The sequence below is a fragment of the Amblyraja radiata genome, chromosome 2 (genome assembly GCF_010909765.2).
Source record: "Amblyraja radiata isolate CabotCenter1 chromosome 2, sAmbRad1.1.pri, whole genome shotgun sequence".
Classification (NCBI taxonomy): Eukaryota; Metazoa; Chordata; class Chondrichthyes; order Rajiformes; family Rajidae; genus Amblyraja; species Amblyraja radiata.
In genome coordinates, this window is record NC_045957.1 from 61,462,618 (window position 1) to 61,483,854 (window position 21,237).

At 42.4% G+C, this 21,237-nt stretch overlaps 1 long non-coding RNA gene across 1 annotated transcript in view; it reads right to left on the bottom strand.

Annotated features, from left to right (window-relative positions):
• Positions 1-1,315: 1,315 nt before the first annotated feature.
• Positions 1,316-21,237, bottom strand: part of LOC116990005 — a 59,965-nt gene continuing 40,043 nt past the window's right edge. Inside the window, exon 3 of the long non-coding RNA XR_004416390.1 lies at positions 1,316-1,506. This is a non-coding gene — a long non-coding RNA (uncharacterized LOC116990005). The remainder of the gene's footprint in view (positions 1,507-21,237) is intronic.

The following is a 21,237-nucleotide window of genomic DNA, read 5'->3' on the forward strand; positions in this document are numbered from 1 at the left end:
CCCTCAGTTAGGTCGGGAACTGCAACATCTCCAGAAATGGTTTCGCCTTTTACACCCATAGCAAACTTGACCAAAGGTGGGGCACTTCTCTCTCTTAGCCAAGTGCCCCCCACCACAGTTGCTATATTCTTGAATAAAATTAACTGCTGGATAATTAAGCTGTCTCTGCCTTGTTAATTCTTGCCTGGGTTGACTGGGAGATAAGAAGTGAGTGGTCCCAAGCTGTCCTTGGAGTGCCATCTGCTGCTGCCTTCGTTGCCTTGGAAACTGTGCTAGAACGTTATCAACACCTACAGTGGAATGTGTACAATCAACTCCCACGTTGGAATGTTGTGCCTGAGTGAATATTTGGGCATTACAAATCGACAGCTCATAAGTCTCACAGACTGCGATAGCTCTATCCAGAGTTATTGCAGGATAGTGGACAAACTTCCTTCTCAGCTTGTCATTAAAAAGACCACATACCAACTGGTCTCCAATAAATTTGTCTTTGAGATCGCCAAACCTGCAGCCTTCTTGATAGCACAAACAAAAGATTCAATAGTTTTGTTCTCATTCTGGCATCTTGAGAAAAATGTCACATGTTCGATGAGTGGATTAGCTTGAGGGTTACAAAACTGTCGAAACTTTCTCTTGAGACACTCCGGGTCATTCCTGTGACTCAGCCGAGGTCACGATAGGCGCTCCATCATCGACTGGTTGATGTGATATTGCCCCAGCATACACAAACTGTTGTGCTCGTTCATAAGCTTCATCTCCTGCGAGTAGAAGGAGCATACTTGCACGGACCACTGCAGGCTTGTCATGAGAAGTTACAGCAATGAACAAATCATACTGTCGCTCAAAGGTACGCCACCACTGCCCGATTCTGCTATCGAAAACGAGTGGGTCAGGTTTTCTGAAACCTTCAGCCATGTCTGAGACTATGAAAAGCCTTGTAAGTAACAGCCAAAGTCAAACCTAAATCCCACCTCCAACACCATGTGCGAAGTACTTATGATACAGAGTCATTGTATATCAAAACTAGTACTTTAATTTGTATACATACATAGACCATCGAGATGAGTACTGTAGGCTCCGAATCGTAAGTTAAAACTAAAAAACAACATGGCTGCCCGCATGCCACGAGGTGGTGGTGGTGTGGAAAACCTGACGTGGATTATGAATCAGGCCATCAGCAGCAAAACCAGACACGGATCAAATCAGCAATACTGTTTGATCTACAATCGTTACTTCAGTACAGTTGGGTATTCAAAGTATTCTTATCCAGAGTCTTCCTCAAAGTTGTAATCTTTCAAACGTATGCATGCACTCTCTTGCAAAAACTAGATGACAACTTGCTGAAAGTTCACAGTAATCATCGATCATACTGTTGTGGTTTATTATGGGGTACGATAATCATGTGAGGTTATTTGTATTATCGTTTTGACAGTTAAAACTTCTTGCACTAACCTTCCTCGTAATCTCCCATCACCATGATCCCAGTGTGCTCCTTGCCGAGCTAGCCTGAAACAAAGTGCGTGATTGGTCAATAGGCATCCAACTCAATGTCAAACGTGCTTTGATTGGACAATTACTACTCAGAAAATTGGAGGTTTTTACCATATTTTAAAAATCTGTGCAGGTTTTTTTCTTGATGAGTTTCAGATATGATTTATATAATATTTTTACACAATATGTTATAAATTTAGGTAGATATGGGATGTGGGTCACAAAATGAAACGAAAAAGCACCTCGGCCCATGGCATATAACAGGACTACCAGCTATAAATGTATTAGAGCAGGGAAGTCATGAAGAAATGGCAGAGATTCATAAAGCCATTAGTCTGCACTTATGTAAAGAGCTGTTATGTTTTCATGACCTAGCCTAGAAACCGGATACTCTACTAAACTATTGCCATGTTGTTAATGCATGGTGAATACTGCAGAGCCAATTTTAACCTACCATTGGACTACAATTACCAAAATATTATCTATACACCTTTTAAACATGCAGCATTCTTCTTAGGTTAAGTCATTAACTACACAGATGCATTTCTGCACTATATAACTTCAGGCTCTTGCCCTTAAAGAACACTCTTAAGTTAGCCACTGCATTGCTGGATGTGCATGGAGTACTTTTGTCTCCTAGGATAGCTGCAAGACCTGAGTAATTTCCACCTCATCCAACCAGCTCCTAAAGTGTGCAAAAATAAATTCCATGACACTACAATTTTTCAGCAATTGGGGCAGACCTAGGGTTGCCAACTGTCCCGTATTAGCCTGGACATCCCGTATATTGGGCTAAATTGGTTTGTCCCATACGGGACCACCATTGTCCCGTATTTGACTGCTACTACTCGGGTCGAGGGGACTGTCGGGTCAGAGCGCTGCATCTGGCCCCGCCTCACCCGTCCCGACGTAGTGCAGCCCATGGAATGCAGCAGCAGCGCCTTGTCCGTGGCCCTGTCGTTCGGCAGCCCGGCCAGCTGTCCGACCTTCGGACCTTCGCTTACTGCCGACACCACCACCCCTCCTTCTCATGGCCGATCGTCGGTTCATGAGTTGGGTGGGGTGCCGGACTTTGCGCACGATGTCACGCACCCGGACCAAAAATCCGCAGTTGGCCCGCCGGCTGGGCTTTGTGTACAGTTCAGCACCTTGGCAACTCGTCATTCACCCAGCCACGGTCGAGTTGGTCGAAGAATTGCCGTCGGGAATTTGTCCTTTATTTTGACCTTTTGTCCCTTATTTGGGAGTGAGAAAGTTGGCAACCCTAGGCAGACCATACCTGCATGGAACAGGTCTTGGACAACATTTAGTTATCGAACCGCTGGTAAGGGGGGGGGGGGGGGGGGGGAGGGGGGGGGGGGGGGGCGGTGGTAGGCGGGGAGGTCAAAGATGAATAACTGGAACAGCCCCGTAGATGCTGTGGAGACACAAGAGTCTGCAGATTCTGGAATCTGAAGCAACTAACAATTTGCTGGAAGAACTTAGTTGGTCCAGCAAATTTTGTTGGGGAAAGGAATTGTCAGTGTTTTGAATTGAAACATTGCATTCGGTCCAAGAATATCCTAATGGAAGGTTTGCACCTGAAACATTGACAATTCCTTTCACCTGCACAGATGCTGCTGGAACCGTTGAGTTCCTCCAACAGATTGTTGCTGCATAAATACTGTGGTCACATGAAAAACTCAGAGGCTGGGTATGCTGTAGTCAGTAACTCACCCCCCAACGCTCAAAACCTTTCCACTGTCTACAAGGTAGAAAGCAACAACATGAAAGTAATGTCCACTCACCTGGAACGGTGTAGCTCCAATAGTACTCAATAAGCAGAGCAATATCCAGATAAATCATCCACTTGTTCAGTACCCTATCCACCAGCATTCGCTCCTCCTCTGCAGTAGCTGCAGAGTACATCATGTACACAATGCACTGCAGTAATTGGTCAATGCAATCCAAAAGCATTTCCTAACTTTCAGCAAGTGAATGAGAATGGCATTGCTGCTCATACCTCTCCAAGTTGCACATCATTCTAAGTTGGACATATAGATACAAAGAACACAGATGTTGGTATACAAAAAAGGAAATTAAGTGCCTGAGTAACTCAATGGGTCAGGCAGCATCTCTGGAGAACATGGAAATGTGATGTTTTGCATTGAGACCATATCCATTCATACCATTAACATTGAATTCTACAATTTAAGATAACCCACCTACAAACAACTCTTCCTTCCTTCCCTACACTACTCTTCTCGGACTTACACCAATTTCTACCATTCACCCTCCCTTTCCATCTGTATTTCTTCCTCTGGCTTCACAATTCTCACCTCTTCTATCCTCACTTCACACACTTTGTCTTCTCTGGCCTTTGACCAATCATCTACCTATCAAAATTCCCCTTATCTGTATCCACCTATAACTCGTCATTTTTGTCCTGTCCCTCATCTCTTTCAGCTTTCTCCCTACCCCCCACCACAATCAGTCTGAAGAAGTATTCTGACACAATACATCACATCCATATTCACCAGAGATGCTGCTTGACCCATTGCGTTACTCCAGCACTTTGTGTTGTTTTCTGAGTTTGGGTATTGTTGGGATATTTTCATCAGAAGCGTGACAGAGGTGCAAGAAATTGGTTCACCACCAACTTCTCATGGCCAATGAGAGGTTGGCATTAAATAATAGGCAAGCCAGAGATGTCTAGACCCCCCCCCCCTAGATAGACACAAAATGCTGGAGTGACTCAACGGGACAGGCAGCATCTCTGGAGAGAAGGAATGGGTGATGTTTCGGGTCGTGACCCTTCTTCAGTCTGATGTCAGGGGAGGGGGAGATACATAGATAAGGAAGTATAAGGTGTGAAAATAGGACAAAGAGAAGCAGATCAAGGAAAATGTAGAATAGATCATTGTTAGCTGGGAGAAGATCGGAGAGCAGGAGGAGTCACAGAGAGGGTGCAGCGAGAGAGGATGTTGCTGAACTCTTGTCGGAGAGAATGGGAGAATTTCTTCAAAGTAGACATACCTTGAGGAGATTTCCCAACTACTCAAAAATTAAGATTTTTTTTAAAGTGTCTAGGTTATTGCTAGAACATTTGGAACTAAGTTACAAATGTAGGATTGGAAATGACACAAATGCACCACTCAAAGACCTTGAACAAGCATGCACAGGCAGGTACAGAATGTTCAGTGACAGGCGGCAGACATATGTGCCAAATGGCTATGTAGCCTTTTAAGTAACAACTGCAGTGTGCAGATCATGATGGAACATGGTTGAAGATATATTCTGGAGCAAAAAACTGTGACCTGCTTTCGGCTGCCAAAGTTCAAAATGAGCATAGTCTGTATCAAACACCTGATATGCATTACTGACTGTGGCAACTGGGTTAGTCAGGTTGAATTTTGGGAACTATGCAGTTTCTGATTAACCCTGTTTTCATGACTTACCCACAGAATGATTAAACTCCAAATCTGCTGCACGATCCAAGTATTTTACATGGGGTAGAAATGCCGACTTTCTTTTACATAAAAAATATAAGCTAGCCGTCCTTTAATAGAGACAGTACTCAGAGAACAAAGTTAGAAATATGGCAGTCTGACGCCTTTTTGTAACCAATGTGCAGAGGAACTCTTCATGTCGAACCACCTGACCTTCTGTAATCTGCAATGCTGCATCCTTTTCAAAAAGATTCAATCATGAGAAAAAAAGCACACAGGAAGTTTGGGAAACCACGATGTCATAGAGCAAGGATGAACCTTTAATACCTAAATGTGCTACTATACAGCCTCCAGCTTCAGATTCTGTTTTGGTATTTGTACTTTTGTGATTCGATAACAAAATATAGCCCCATGCCTCATTGATTGCTGCTGTGAATTGACTGGATCAAGTCGAGGCCAAATACTTTAGGGTCAAAATAAAATTCACAGTTTGACCAAGGTGGCTAATATTATTTTCCTTTAGTCCATTTTCCTTTAAAGAGTTCTTTATATACTGTGGTTTCAAGTGGGTGAGAAATGAGGTTACTGGTTGAATGATACCACAAGAAGACAAGAACTCTAACCACTGCAGAAAGCCATAAAGGGTTGCAGCTGTTTAAAGGAGTTTAAGTACCTCAAGCCCTTGGGAAAGCCGACAAAAACGAGGGAGCTTGAACTTGGGTAAAGTGTGGGAGCTTGCAATGTTTAGGTCAATATTCCAGACAACCTTTGAGAAATGATTTATTCCAGAAGATGATTTTGAAATTAATTCATAATGTTTGTTAAGCAGGGCATAAAATTCAAACACTGCCATTCAAAGGCATAGCATTAGTGTAAGCTGTTGACATTAACGCACCTTGTTTGATGGCTAGGTCATTGTACTGCAGGGACAGGAAGTAGAACAGGGGAGAGAGGTCCTGTTCACCATCAAATAAGATGCAACAGAAAGTGGCCGAGGCCATCAGCAGCTGCCGCTTTGTGCCCAGGATATGGGTGCAGTGTTGTAAAATATTTAATGGGCTCATCAGGAGGTGAAAAGTAGGTGTGAACTGTTATAAAACTGTTTGTGAGCCCTGTGGCAACAATAAGGTGCTTCAGGTTATGTGCTCGCTGAAATAAGCATGTTACGTTCTCATAGAATTATAGAATCATAACACTCTCACTTGGAACTCATTCACTGATCACAAACCGGACCTCGCTCAGGCTTTTGTAAGGATCTAAATTTTTGCAGAGGCAATGAAGTGAGACTACATTTTGCCATCATCTGTAACATCTATATGATCCAGAAAAAACCATCACAGCCAGTTTTATAAGGTGTCTCAATGCTGTAAATAGATATGGAATTCTTATGGATACCTGTGAAGGAAGGAACCTTTAAATAAATGGCAGGCCATTGTAACTAGAAAAAAAGCCTTACTTGCTAAGGTGCAGGGGGTGAGCCTACTTGAAAAAAGGCCTATAGAACTGCAGCAGTGTAAGGTCAGTGTGATCACAAGTGGTTTGTGATGGACGTGGTCCTCACCGAAGGTCATGTTTTTGGTCATTTCTTCCCTCTTAAACGTAGTGAATCCCACTCAAAAGTCCAAATCTGACATTTTTGCACAGGGAAAAATAACATTCTGAAGGTGTTAAGTTCAGAGTTGCGTTAACCTAATTATAGACACTAATTATAGACACTGTTCACTTTAACTTCCTCCCTCAAGTGGGATATGGATGACGAGAAACCAGTAAATGTGGGAGTGTGGAAGAATCTGTAAGTGGCAGTTCATGGATCACGGAAAGTCATCCGACCAGTATAGCAAGCAATAAGGAAGGCCAAGGCTACCATGGCCTGCTTTGCAAACAGCTTGGGGAATAAAAACCTTGCTGCAATTGCTGCTTTGGCAAGGCCACAACTGCAATACTGTCAGCAGATTTGCTCTCTGAACTAATGTAGAGATTACTTAGCTTGGAGCCAGGCAGCAAAGATTCCTCAAATTAAACCATTGTCCTTAAGGGGAGATTAAGTAGCACTAGGTTTATACTCATTGGAGTTTAGAACAATGAGAAATTACATAATTGAAGGAATTCTGAGAAGGATTAACATTATAACTGTTGAATCATTTCGGGATACGGGGTGGGCCATTTTTGAATTCCAGGAGATTTGTGGGTGCTCATGTGATGAACATATTCAAGGCTGGGATTAATCATTTTTTGCACACCAAGAGATATGTGGAACAGGCAAGGAATTGAGTGCCCTTCAAGTAAAGGATAAACCATCATGTTACTGAACTACGACTTCTGTTTCTTGTGACCTTACATTTGCATGATTTATTATTTATAATTATTTGCAGGACTGGAATAGCAGGCTAAGGCCAAACCCTTGACAAACCAATACAGGCATAAACCTGCAAATCCAGTATTTGTTCCAGCTGGCTTAGTGAACCCAAACATGTATTAGCCAAGTATACTATGCATAATACTTGTGCACCCATGAAAAGATAGCCATGGATAGAATTAACCCAAAATCAAACGGAGATTGCATTCTCCAAGCTCAAAAGATTGTTATTCTTCAGATGTCAAAATCTATTTCCCCAGTCAGTTTCACATGCTATTATGCAGGCCTCATCTCTGGGAACAAGGGTTCACAACGTTATTCTAATGTATTTTTGTAGATCTGATCGTGTAACATTTAATCTCATGGCAATCAATCACATGACAGCATTCATGTACTTCTTAGTCAGGTTAATTGAACACTTGACAGCTGGTCACTGTTTATATTTTTCCTGCACTTTTATCCCAGTTGAGTGTTGGAGCTGCATCAAACAGTAAACACAATATATGATTTATTTTGAACACCAGGAATCTTCAACAAACCTAATATTCTGATTTTCTCCATCTCAACCTGCCCTCCTTTTCCATATTGCATCTAAAAGATGGTCAACAATAGCAAAATAAGAATGAGTTTTTATGTAAATGTATTTAACATTGTACAATGATTCAGTTACTGTCAGATAAACGTGAACTAAGCCAAGATATATTGGACAAGTTGGACAAATAGTTAAACTTTAACAGCACCATAGGAGGCAGGGCCGGATTTAGATAAAGAGAGGCCCTAAGCTATTTCACTTGTGAGGCCCCCTCCCTCCCAATTCCCCACCCCCACGACTAGAAGACCATGACTACCCGACAGTGACAGTGTGACACGTTTAAATCCTACTGCATGTTGTCATTAAACAATTGGTTTTAAAATACATGTTGGATTCACCGCGGAGCGGGCGATGCCTTACCTGGATCGCCGTTTGAAGCTGGAGTGTTGGGCCTGTGGCAGGGATGGGGGTTGGGGCCGGAGGAAGGCAGGTGAGTGGACTGAGGCCGAGGCGATGTCTGGTGGAGGGGTGGTGGGTGGTCAGGGGGGAGGAGGGTATGAGGACTGTAGTGTGTGTGGGGAAGAGCTGGGGTCACATGGTTTGAGGGGAATGGGGAAGACCCAGTGGAACAGCCACTGAGATTACCAGGGTTAGGGGGGCCTAGCACTAAGACCCAGCGCAGACAAACCCAGGGGAGTGGGAATCTGCAGCGTGGAAACTTCAGGCCCGGTGCTGAGTCCAGGCTGCAGGTAAGGCAACGGCTGCGGGCTGCTGGAGGGCGGTAGAGTGGCCAGAGTCAGCGGGCGAAGAGTAGGAGGTCCCGGTGGGCGGATGGCCAGTGAGGCAGCGAGGTGAGTAGGCCCCCCTAGATCTCAAGGCCCTAAGCTTAAGCTTGTCTAGCTTATAGGTAAATCCGGCCCTGATAGGAGGGGTGAGATAGAGAGATGGAAAGGTTTAGGGAGCTAATTCAATATCATTAGGTTTGGATAGTTGAAGATACAAATACTAATGTAAAGGAAAACCGATTTACCTCAGTTTGCATGGATTGATAATAGAGACGTCTGAGAGAACAAGTGCATGGATTCCAGTAAGTGGTGCGTCAGGTGGACACTGTGGTGAAGGTGATTGGCACCCTTGCCTTAATGGGGAAGGGTATTGAGTACAAAAGTTGGCACATCATGAAGCAGCTGTAGGAGTCATTCATGAGACCACACTTGGAATACTGAGTGCAGTTCTGGTTGCCCAGCTACAAGAAAGGTGCCATTGCAAAAGATGCAGAAGAAATTCACCAGGATGTTCCCTGGGCTTGTGAGCTTGAGTAATAGGGAGAGGCTTATAGTTATAGGGACATTTTTCTTCGTAGTCTAGGAGGCTGAGTCGTGACCTTATTGAGGTGCACAAGAAAATTAGAGGCCCAGATAAAGTGAACGCTCAGTTTTTTACCCAGAGTAGAGAATTCTAAAACTAGACGACATGGTCTTAAAATAAGAGGGGGGGTATTTGTGAATGACCTCAGGAGCAATTTTTCAGCTCTGTATTTGGAATGAGCTGCAAGAGGAAGCCGTTCAAATTGATAGAATTACAAATATAAAAGACACTTGGATAGATACATGAATAGGAAGTGTTTAGAGTGCTTTTGGCCAAATGCATGGAAATGGGACTAGCCCAAAATACCAACTTGATCAGCATGGACAGGATGGGCAAAGGACTGTCTCCGTTCTGTGCTGATCTATGATGCTATGACTGTGTCTGTGAACTAAAATGTTACGGTTTTTTCTTTCCTGCTGCTTGACCTGCTGAGTTTTTACAGCATTTTCTTTTTTTACTGACACAAAACTAATTGTTGGTCAAAAATGTATTCTTCCTGAAATATCCTCCAAAATTTTCTTTCATCAGTTTCCGTTTATGTCTCTTATTCTTGGATGCCGTACATTTTTGATTCAAATCAATCTGATCAATAATGTCACATAATGGCTTGCATGCATCTACTAACTCCTCTGTGGATTTTGATCAGCACTAAAGAATTTCAACAATTGCAGGTTTAACTCTAACCTTGTTGTACATGGATATATTCTTGTAGCAAGGCTTCCATGTGTTGAATGGATGCCTCATAGTTATGCAACCAAACTCATTATAGGTACCATCTAGCCTGAGCACGGGACAAGTTTCTCATAAAACTGTTGGATATATCTCAATTGACATACCAGGATAATTAATTGCTCTATTTGTTGTTGTTATTATATTTTGATACATTTAGTGGCAATGGATTAGTGAATCACAGCTAGAAAACCATCAGAACGTGTCTACTCCTTTCCTAGAAGCAATGCTTTAAACTCAGTTGGTAGGGGCATAAATCTGTTATCATACGAAATCTATCACATACAAATATTTTTCTCCTTCACCTTGATGTGTTTCAATACTATTAATAGAATAACTGTAACAATTGTTCCTGCCAGGGTGTAGCATATCACACCGAATTTCATTTATCACTCATTTTGCTATGGACAATAATGCAATTTGAATCCATTATGTAATCAATCAATGTGTTTCTTTATTTTAAATATTTGCACTGTTATACATATAATTATTTATAACGTCAGTACTTCACAGTAAATCACAGGATTACATGTTAATGATCAGCACACCTCGGTATGCCATTGAGGATCAAATTAAAAGAATTGTTCAACTGAAGATGTCAAAAACTGTTGTGGTTGAGACTAACAAATCCCTTGACTGTCACACACTTTAATCCGTTCACCATACACCAAAGTAGTATAAATTTGGTAAAATTGAATTACAGCTTTAAAATATTTAATTTCCCAATTTATGCTGTTGGAGAATTGAGTTTAACAAACTACTCCTTAGGTTTTTCTAAAACCCAAATCCTCCTTTATCTAATATCAAAGGAACTCAGGTATTTTTGTGGCCCCGATTTTTATCTCATGCATCAATTCCTGTTCCAGGCGTACACTGGCCCTCTCCCCGAATCTACCAATACTCTCCACCGCCTAGCAGAGCTGGTCCTTACCCTCAACAACTTCTCCTTCGACTACTCCCACTTCCTCCAAATACAAGGAGTAGCTATGGGCACTCGCATGGGCCCTAGCTATGCCTGCCTCTTTATAGGGTACGTCGATCAATCCATGTTCCAGGCATACACTGGCCCTATCCCCGAACTATACCTCTGCTACACTGATGGCTGCATTGGTGCTACCTCCTGCACTCATGCAGAACTCACTGACTTTATCAACTTCACCACTAATTTCCATCCTACACTCAAATTCACTTGGACCATCTCCGACATCTCCCTACGGTTTCTAGATGTCACCGTCTCCATCGCAGGAGACAGACTATTGACTGACATCTACTACAAACCTACTGACTCCCATATCTATCTTGACTATATTTCTTCCCACCCTGCTTCCTGTAAAGACTCTACCCCCTACTTACAATTCCTTCGTCTACGCCATATCTGTGCCCAGGATGAGGTGTTCCATACCAGGGTATTGGGGATGTCCTCATTCTTTAGGAAATGGGGGTTCCCCTCTTCCATTATAGATGAGTCGAGCCAGGATTTTGCCATAAATGCCGTGTGCCTTTTCATGATTTCACCAAGAATGCCTTTTCACGATCGAGCGCCTAAATCAGCCTTTTTTTGCCGTTTTGCTAAAAGGTCGTGCTATTTTCTCTAGATGTACTGTGATTACAATGCCGTTTTCTATGTTAACACGTTAATATTAATGTTATTATTAACGTGTTAACATAGTATAAATTACAAGAAAATCTCCACCACTGGGGCAAAACCGGGGGCGCCACCGTTGGTCATTCATTCATTCGTGCCGCTGCCCACTGGTTCAGTCTTCTCCAAAATCTATTTATTGCTTCCAAATGTTGCAAACTTCCCACAAGCTATCATCACTTCCCTTGCGAAACGTGGCGAAACATTAGTGAATAACTTGCAGGTTTTCAACAAAGTAACTGACGATATTCGTAAAGTTCCTGGCGAAGTAAGTAAAGACATACAAGGAAAATGTGAGAGAGTGATTTTAGCTAACAAAGATCTTGAAGAAATAGAAAGCATAGCTAAAGTTCTCAAAGGTAGTTGTAATGCACAAGATATCGACATGATATAGAGTCTGTAGCTTGTTTTGGGTATGCACCAGTGACCTCAGCTGAGGTAGAAAGAAGTTCTTCACAACTGAAGCATATTCTGTCTGACAGACGGCATAGTTTAACACCAGATAATTTGATAAAATTGCTGGTAATTATGTGCGACCAGGCAACTTTGGTCATTTAATGTAGTATACCTTTATATTATCATTTTTAACCATATTTTAGTGGTGGAAATACATGTCTTTTTAAGCCTTTTTTTTTGTCAATTAAGGCCTTTTTCGTGCCTTTTAAAAAAAATTATTATGCCTTTTTGCATGCCTATTTCAGAGTTTTTTAGTGCCTAAACATTTTGACTCTATAGATTCAAGTTTCAAGATTCAAGAGTGTTTATTGTCACGTGTCCCAGATGGGACAATGAAATTCTTGCTTTGCTTCAGCACACCAGAATAAGGTAGGCATGAATACAGAACAGATCAGTGTGTCCATATACCATTATATAAATATATACACACATGAATAAATAAACAGATAAAGTGCAAATAAATAGATAATGGGCTATTAATGTTCAGAGTCTTGTTTGAGTTGAGTTTAATAGCCTGATGGCTGTGGGGAAGTAGCTATTCCTGAACCTGGACATTGCATTCTTCAGGCTCCTGTACCTTCTACCTGAAGGTAGCGGGGAGATGAGTGTGTGGCCAGGATGGTGTGGGTCCTTGATGATGCTGCCAGTCTTTTTGAGGCAGCGACTGCGATAAATCCCCTCGATGGTAGGGAGTTCAGAGCCGATGTTGGACTGGGCAGTGTTTACTACTATTTGTAGTCTTTTCCGCTCCTGGGCACTCAAGTTGCCGAACCAGGCCATTATGCAACCGGTCAGCATGCTCTCTACTGTGCACCTGTAGAAGTTAGAGAGAGTCCTCCTTGACATACCGACTCGCCGTAATCTTCTCAGGAAGTAGAGGCGCTGATGTGCTTTCTTTATAATTGCATCAGTGTTCTTGGACCAAGAGTGATCTTCAGAGATGTGCATGCCTAGGAATTTGAAGCTCTTGACCGTTTCCACCATCGACCCGTTGATATAAATGTGACTGTGGGTCCCCATCCTACCTCTTCCAAAGTCCACAATCAGTTCCTTGGTTTTGCTGGTGTTGAGGGCCAGGTTATTGTGCTGGCACCATTTGGTCAGTCGGTCGATCTCTCATCTGTACTCTGACTCGTCCCCATCAGTGATACGTCCCACAACAGTGGTGTCGTCAGCGAACTTGATGATGGTGTTCTCACTATGACCATCTACGCAGTCATGAGTATAGAGTGAGTACAGCAGGGGGGTGAGCACGCAGCCTTGAGGTGATCCCGTGCTGATTGTTATCAAGGCTGACACCTTTCCAACAATTCGAACAGTCTATGGTCTGTGAATGAGGAAGTCGAGGATTGAATTGCAGAGGGATGCGCAGAGACCCAGATCTGCGAGTTTGGTAACCAGCTTGGAGGGGATGATTGTATTAAATGCTGAGCTGTAATCAATGAATAACAGCCTGTCATATGAGTTTTTGTTGTCTATGTTGTCCAGAGCGGAGTAGAGAGCCTGCGAGATCGCATCCACCATTGATCTGTTGTGGCGGTAGGCGAACTGCAGTGGGTCCAGGTTTTTGTTGCGGCAGGAGTTGATTTGCGCCATGATCAACCTCTTAAAGCACATTATCACCACCGATGTTAATGCCACTGATCGATAGTCATTGAGGCACGTCACCTTGCTCTTCTTGAGCACCGGTATAATTGATGCAATAGATGCAACACCTGTCCCTTTACCTCCCCCCTCGACTCCATTCAAGGACCCAAACAGTCTTTCCAGGTGAGGCAAAGGTTCACTTGCACCTCCTCCAACCTCATCTACTGTATCCGCTGTTCCAGTTGTCAACTTCGCAACATCGGCGAGACCAAGCGCAAGCTTGGCGAGTGTTTTTCGATGCACACCTCTGCTCAGTCCGTCTTAACCTATCTGATCTCCCGGTGGCTCAGCACTTCAACTCCCCCCCCCATTCCCAATCTGACCTTTCTGCCCTGGGCCTCCTCCATTGTCAGAGTGAGGCCCAGCGCAAATTGAAGGAACAGCACCTCTTATTTCGCTTGGGTAGTTTACACCCCAGCGGTATGAACATTGACTTCTCTAACTTCAGATAGCCCTTGCTTTCTCTCTCCATCCCCTCCCCCTTCCCAGTTCTCCCACTAGTCTTACTGTCTCAGACTACATTCTCTCTTAGTCCCGCCCCCTCCCTTGGCATCAGTCTGAGGAAGGGTCTCAACCCGAAACGTCACCCGTTCCTTCTCTCCAGAGATGCTGCCTGACCCGTTGAGTTACTCCAGCATTTTGTGTCAACTTCTTCTAGTTCCATTTTACTCCAAAAATGAGTGCAAGTAAAACTTAGAAATTGTAACCATATTTGGTGAACAATGTTAATTTAAAATCTATTAAATAAAATACATTTAAAATCTATTATGCTAAATCCATTTAATTTTGCATCAAGATAAAAGCTTTTAAACTAACTTTATTATTTTTCCTCTGTGAATAAATGTGTTTTATCCTAGACTATATGTATAATAATAAAAGAAGTTTCAAACAATGAGTGTTAAGTGCATTGAGACCTTCCTAAGAGGCCTGAGAGATGAGGAGTTATATAAATGCAAATTGGCAAGTCACCTTTGGACTTATTTTGTAATTATAGAGAATGTTTCCTTCTTTCCTACTGAATTAATAGTGTTGCTTTTGGTCATCTGAAATGGCTGTTGATCAAAAAGGGTGATGCTTACAATTTGATTTTTACTGCCGTTTTGAAACAACAATTTATTCACATTCATGGGAACTGCATAGCATCAGCACAGCATAGCATCAGCAACAGTCGGCTGAGTCTTACTATTTGTTTAATTAACGAAGCAGAAATCTACGTTACCAACTCTGCAGAGAATGAAACTGAAAATATTCAGAATAAATGTTTTCAAACTAAGTTCATTGACTAGTATTAGGCTACTCCATTACACATTTATTCAAATTCTCTTGGGGTGGGGGTTGTAGCTCATAAACAAACCTAAGATTTGGGGATTTACATGTTAGGTGACAGTTTGGCCAGATTATTCTCTGTTGCTGGACCAAACTAGTTTGAGACGTGTCATTGGCCAAATGTCATAGAACAATATTTTTTCTATTTCTAGACCTCATTTTTAATGTATTTTGTTACAGTATGAAATGTTTTATTTTTAGTACTCCAGCAACTCATTATTGGAACTCTCACAGCATCTTTTATCTCTGTCGCATCTACGCTGAGAATGATAACAGCATCAAGATACAGGACACCGTTAACCCTGGATTTTGCACAATCCTGACTATGGCATATATCACCCTTCCACCGTTCCAGTTGGGTCAAATCATGAAACTTATTACATTCAACATTGCAATACCATCATCATTACTGCCACCAGATTGGTTCAAGAAATTGATCTATCACCATTTATTCGCGTGTATCAGCGTAGGCAATAAATGGAAAATGAAGCTTTGCTCATTTCCCAGAAAGAATTGGAAAGAGTATCTCTCTAAACCTCTTCTGAAATTCCATCTGATCTCTGGTGCAAACTTGGACTGATTTAATACAACATTTGTGCCATGTTTGATTTCACGATGAGTACCAAATTTCCATTCAGTCGCTTGGAATGTATATTTTCAACTTTGCTACATGGCACGTTCCCGCGCTTATCCAATTTTCACTGCTGCTGAAATATTCATCGTATCCTTTGCCACTTCAAGAATTGACTACTCCAATACATTCTTGTTGGTCTTCTCCATCCCATATCCATAATTTTAGGCACAACTGAGATTCTATATTTTATGTCCTGACACACACCTATCATTCCACTACTTGCTGATTTACATTATTCTTTTTAAACTTCTCATTCCACGTTCCATTCTCTTCATAGCCTCACCCCACTCTATCCCTGAAATGTTCTTCATTCCTAGACCCACCCAAGATATTTGTGCTCCTCCAAAATTCCTCTTGCAAATTCTCATTTTAATTTAATCACAATAGGTAATTTTGCCTTCACTGCCAGTGCTCAGAGTTCATGAATTTCCTCCCCAAAACTCTTCACATCCCCACTTTCTTCCATGCTTTCTAATATTCATATCACATGCTTTAATATCTTCATTTGCAATTCAATGAAAAACTTTGAATAGCTATTCATCTGTGAAAGACCGTGCAACATTTTGGAATGCAGTTTATGACTGCAGGCTGTTGTTGATTTTTATCTCCCAACACTGTACCTGAAGCCATGCTCATTTTTATTTCTGGCAATCACTCTTTCACATTATTACTGATGTACTCCAGGTGACGTCCCTGATCATATTCCAGGTGATGCATCAGATGATTCCCATACTGGAGCTTATCTGGTCTCCCATCTTAATGCATAATTATATACCCCATTTGAGACACAGTTTGAAGTGTCTTAGGGAAGCAAAACAATTATCGATCCAGTCAAAGCACCAACAGTTTACAAGCTATATTTTAGATAATGACATTACACAAAATTGGCCTTAAGTTTGCAAGTTGCTTGTGTTCATCACTGACCTGCAAGAAAAGATATCTTCTGTCATTATTTTCATGTCCCATTGAAAACATGCAATGATGGCCCTAGTCTCAGTAACTTTTCCCTGCAGGGTACCACGATCTTACCATTTGTTCAAAAAATGAAAACAACTAAAATGGTCAAAATCATACAATTAACATAATTGGACAATTAAGAAATCTGAATTAAAAAAACAGAGACACAAGAAACTGCAGACTGTGGATTCGAGTGCTGGAGGAACTCAGCAGGTCAGGCAGCATCAGTGGAGAGGACCTACCGATGATGTGTCAGGTTTGGGCCCTTCTTCAGACTAATTGGAGCAGGAGGGAGAAAGCTGTAAAAGAGCAGTTGAGGTGCAACAAAGCCGGGCAAGTGCGAGACGGAGATAAAAGGAGCTGCAGTTGCTGGCATAATGAGCAATACACAAAGTGTTGGAGTAACTCAGAGGACCAGGCAGCATCTGTGGAAGGAATGGACAGGTCACAATTTGGGTCGGGACCCCTTTTCAGGATAATACAGGTGAGCAGGATTGATTGGCAGATGGGTGGAGTAAGTGACAAAAGCAAAAGATGAAAAGGAGACAAAAATGTGTCAGGTATAGAAAGAAGAGAAGGGATGCAATGTAAAGCTGTGGGAAAGGATACGGGAGGAAGAGATGGGGAGGGTAAAGGGAGGGGATACGAAATGTGGGAATCAGTGATAGAAGCTGAGTACTGAGGAGAAGAAAGGAGCAGGGTGACAAGGATTGTGGGGTGGGAGAAATAGATGCATATGAAGGTGGGGAGAGGGAAATTGGAGGAGATTAGTGAGTGTGGAGGAGATATTGTTACTTGAAAATGGATAATTCAATTTTCATACTGCTGAATTACAAACTACACAGGAGGAAGATGAAGTGCTGTTCTGAAACCAGTGCTGCTCAGGTTCGGCACAAGTTGTTCACCCAGCATAAATGCCAGGGAATTGTGTCAACCTTGTCCTTTGATGGAGGAGTGAATGTGTGGGACCTGAATGTGTGGCTGAGGAACTGGTGCAGGGGGCAGGGATTTAGATTCTTAGATCACTGGGATCTGTTTTGGAGTAAGGGGGAACTGTACAAAAGGGACGGATTGCATCTTAACAGGTGGGGAACCAGCATTCTGGCAGGCAGGTTTGCCACTGTTACACAGGTGGTTTTAAACTGAATAAGGGAGGTGGGGAGTCAAATGGGATAGTCGAGGATGGAGTTAAAGATAAAGAGAGTAAAGGGATGGTTAATGACCCCAGAATTAACGGGAAAGGATGCTCACAAAGGGATAGGAGAGTATGGCCAAGTGTAATAGGGATTGATGTGAAAGGTGAGATGCGTAAGAAAGTATTGTACATGAATGCGCGAAGTATAAGAAGTAAAGTAGATGAGCTTGAGGCTCAGTTAGAGGTTGGTAGATATGACATTGTAGGGATTACTGAGACGTGGCTGCAGGAGGATCGGGCCTGGGAACTTAATATTCAGGGTTATACATCCTATAAAAAGGACAGACTGGTGGGCAGAGGAGGGGGGGGGGGGGGTAGCTCTGCTGGTGAGCGATGAAATTCAGTCCCTTGCAGGGAAGACATAGGGACTGACGAGGTAGAGTCACTGTGGATTGAGTTGATGAATTGTAAAGGTAGTAGACACTAATTGGTGTTATTTACAGACCCCCAAATAGTAGCCCGGATGTAGGGTGTAAGTTGCAGCAGGAGTTAAAACTGGCATGTAACAAAGGTAATGCCACTGTGGTGATGGGGGATTTCAATATGCAGGTAGACTCGGAAAATCAGGTTGGTTCAGGACCCCAAGAAAGAGAGTTTGTAGAATGACTTCGCGATGGATTCTTAGAGCCGACCAGAGAAAAGGCAATTCTGGATTTAGTGTTGTCCAATGAACCAGATATGATAAGAGAACTCGAGGTAAAGGAACCGTTTGGAGGTAGTGATCATAATATGATTAGTTTTAATCTGCAATTTGAGAAGGAGAACGTCAAATCGGAAGTGGCAGTGACGCAGTTGAACAAAGGGGACTATGAAGGCATGAGAGGGGAGCTGGCTAAAGTAGACTGGAAAGGGATCCTAGCAGGAATGACGGTGGAACAGCAATGGCAGGAATTTCTGGGCATAATCAGGGAGACGCAGGATCATTTCATTCCAAAAAGGAAGAAAGATTCTAAGGGGAGTAGGAGGCAACCGTAGCTGACAAGAGAAGTTAGGGGTAGAATAAAACTAAAAGAAAAGATGTATAACACAGCAAAGAGTAGCCGGAAGCCAGAGGATTGGGAAACTTTCATAGGACAACAGAAGGAAACAAAACGGGAAATACGGGCTGAAAAGATGAAGTACGAAGGTAAGCTGGCTAGGAATATAAAGAAGGACATTAAAAGCTTCTTTAGATATGTTAAGGGAAAAAGAGTAGCAAAGTCAAATGTGGGTCCCTTGAAGGTAGACACGGGTGAAATTATTACGGGCAACAAGGAAATGGCAGAAGAGTTGAATAGGTACTTCAGATCTGCTCTCACCAAGGAAGGCACAAGCAATCTCCCAGATGTACTGGAGGACAAAGGATCTAAGGGGGTAGAGGAACTGAAATAAATTTTCATTAGGTGCGAAATAGTATTGGGTAGGGTAATGGGACTGAATGATAATAAATCCTCTGGGCCTGATGGTCTGCATCCCAGGGTCCTCAGGGAGGTGGCTCTAGAAATAGTGGACGCATTGGTGATAATTTTCCAATGTTCAATAGAATCAGGATCAGTTCCTGTGGATTGGAGGATAGCTAATGTTATCCCACTTTTCAAGAAAGGAGCGAGAGAGAAAACTTGACTAATCTTCTGGTATTTTTTGAGGATGTGACAAGTAAAATGGATGAAGGGGTGCCAGTGGATGTAGTGTATCTAGACTTTTATTTATTTATTTATTTATTCCGAACAAGTAAAGACATTAACGACATTAATATTAACAAAATCGAAATTATCAAACAATTGGACATTACAATCAATATTTACAAAGCAATGAGAAGAACAAAATCAAAGTTCCAATGTCCAACTCTGTGTCTGTACAAGCTCGAAAAGGAGTGAGAAGAAGAATAACTTATTAAATCTCACCCCTTTTCCCCAACACTTCTACCATATTTAAAAATCAATTCATTACTAATAATAATACTACCCTAGGCAATTTCCCATAATACCTACAGACATATATATACATACAACTATTATGTACATACAAACTTCATAACTGAAGTACCCAAACATAAGTAAACAATAGTAAAGCAATAGATAAACACTAACCCCCACTTGTCAACCATCCCCTCCATCCCTGTACCCCTTGAGAATTATTTTTTTATATATAATTTTAAAATGATTCATGTTTGTGCACTGCTTCAATTCCCCGTTCAATTTATTCCACACTCCTACTCCACAAACCGAAATACAAAAGGTTTTTCTAGAAAGCCTTTCAGAAAGCCTTTGATAAGGTCCCGCACGGGAGATTGGTGACTAAAATTAGAGCACATGGTATTGGGTGGGGGTAGGGTGTTGACATGGATAGAAAATTGGTTGGCAGACCGGAAGCAAGGAGTAGTATTGAACGGGTCCTTTTCAGAATGGCAGGCAGTGGCGAGTGGAGTGCCGCAAGGCTCAGTGTTGGGGCCGCAACTGTTTACCATATATATTAATGATTTGGAAGAGGGAATTAGGAGCAACACCAGCAAATTTGCGGCTGACACAAAGCTGGGTGGCAGTGTGAACTGTGAAGAGGATGTTAGGAGGTTGCAGGGTGACCTGGACAGGTTGAATGAGTGGGCAGATGCGTGGCAGATGCAGTATAATATAGATAAATGTGAGGTTATCCACTTTGGCGGCAAAAACAAGGGGGCAGATTATTATCTCAATGGGGTTAGGTTAGGTAAGAGGGAGGTACAGCGAGACCTGGATGTCCTTGTACACCGGTTACTGAAAGTTGGCGTTCAGATACAGCAGGCAGTGAAGAAAGCTAATGGAATCTGAAAGCCTTCATAACAAGAGGATTTCAGTATAGGAGTAAAGAGGTTCTTCTGCAGTTGTATAGGGCTCTGGTGAGACCACATCTGGAGTATTGTGTACAGTTTTGATCTCCTAATTTGAGGAAGGACATCCTTGTGATTGAAGCAGTGCAGTGTAGGTTCACAAGATTGATCCCTGGGATGGCGGGACTGTCATATGAGGAAAGATTAAAAAGACTAGGCTTGTATTCACTGGAGTTTAGGATGAGGGGGGTTCTTATAGAAACATATAAAATTATAAAAGGACTGGACAAGCTAGATGCAGGAAAAATGTTCCCAATGTTGGACGAGTCTAGAACCAGGGGCCACAGATTTAGAATAAAGGGGAGGTCATTTAAGACTGAGGTAAGAAAAAAACTTTTTCACCCAGAGAGTTGTGAATTTGTGGAATTCCCTGCCACAGAGGGCAGTGGAGGCCAAGTCACTGGATGGATTTAAGAGAGAGTTAGATAGAGCTCTAGGGGCTAGTGGAGTCAATGGATATGGGGAGAAGGCAGGGAAGGGTTATTGATAAGGGACGATCAGCCATGATCACAATGAATGGCGGTGCTGGCTCGAAGGGCCGAATGGCCTCCTCCTGCACCTATTTTCTATGTCTATGTTTCTATGTTATGAGTCCAGCATTGGAATGTGGACACAAAACCATTGGCATATT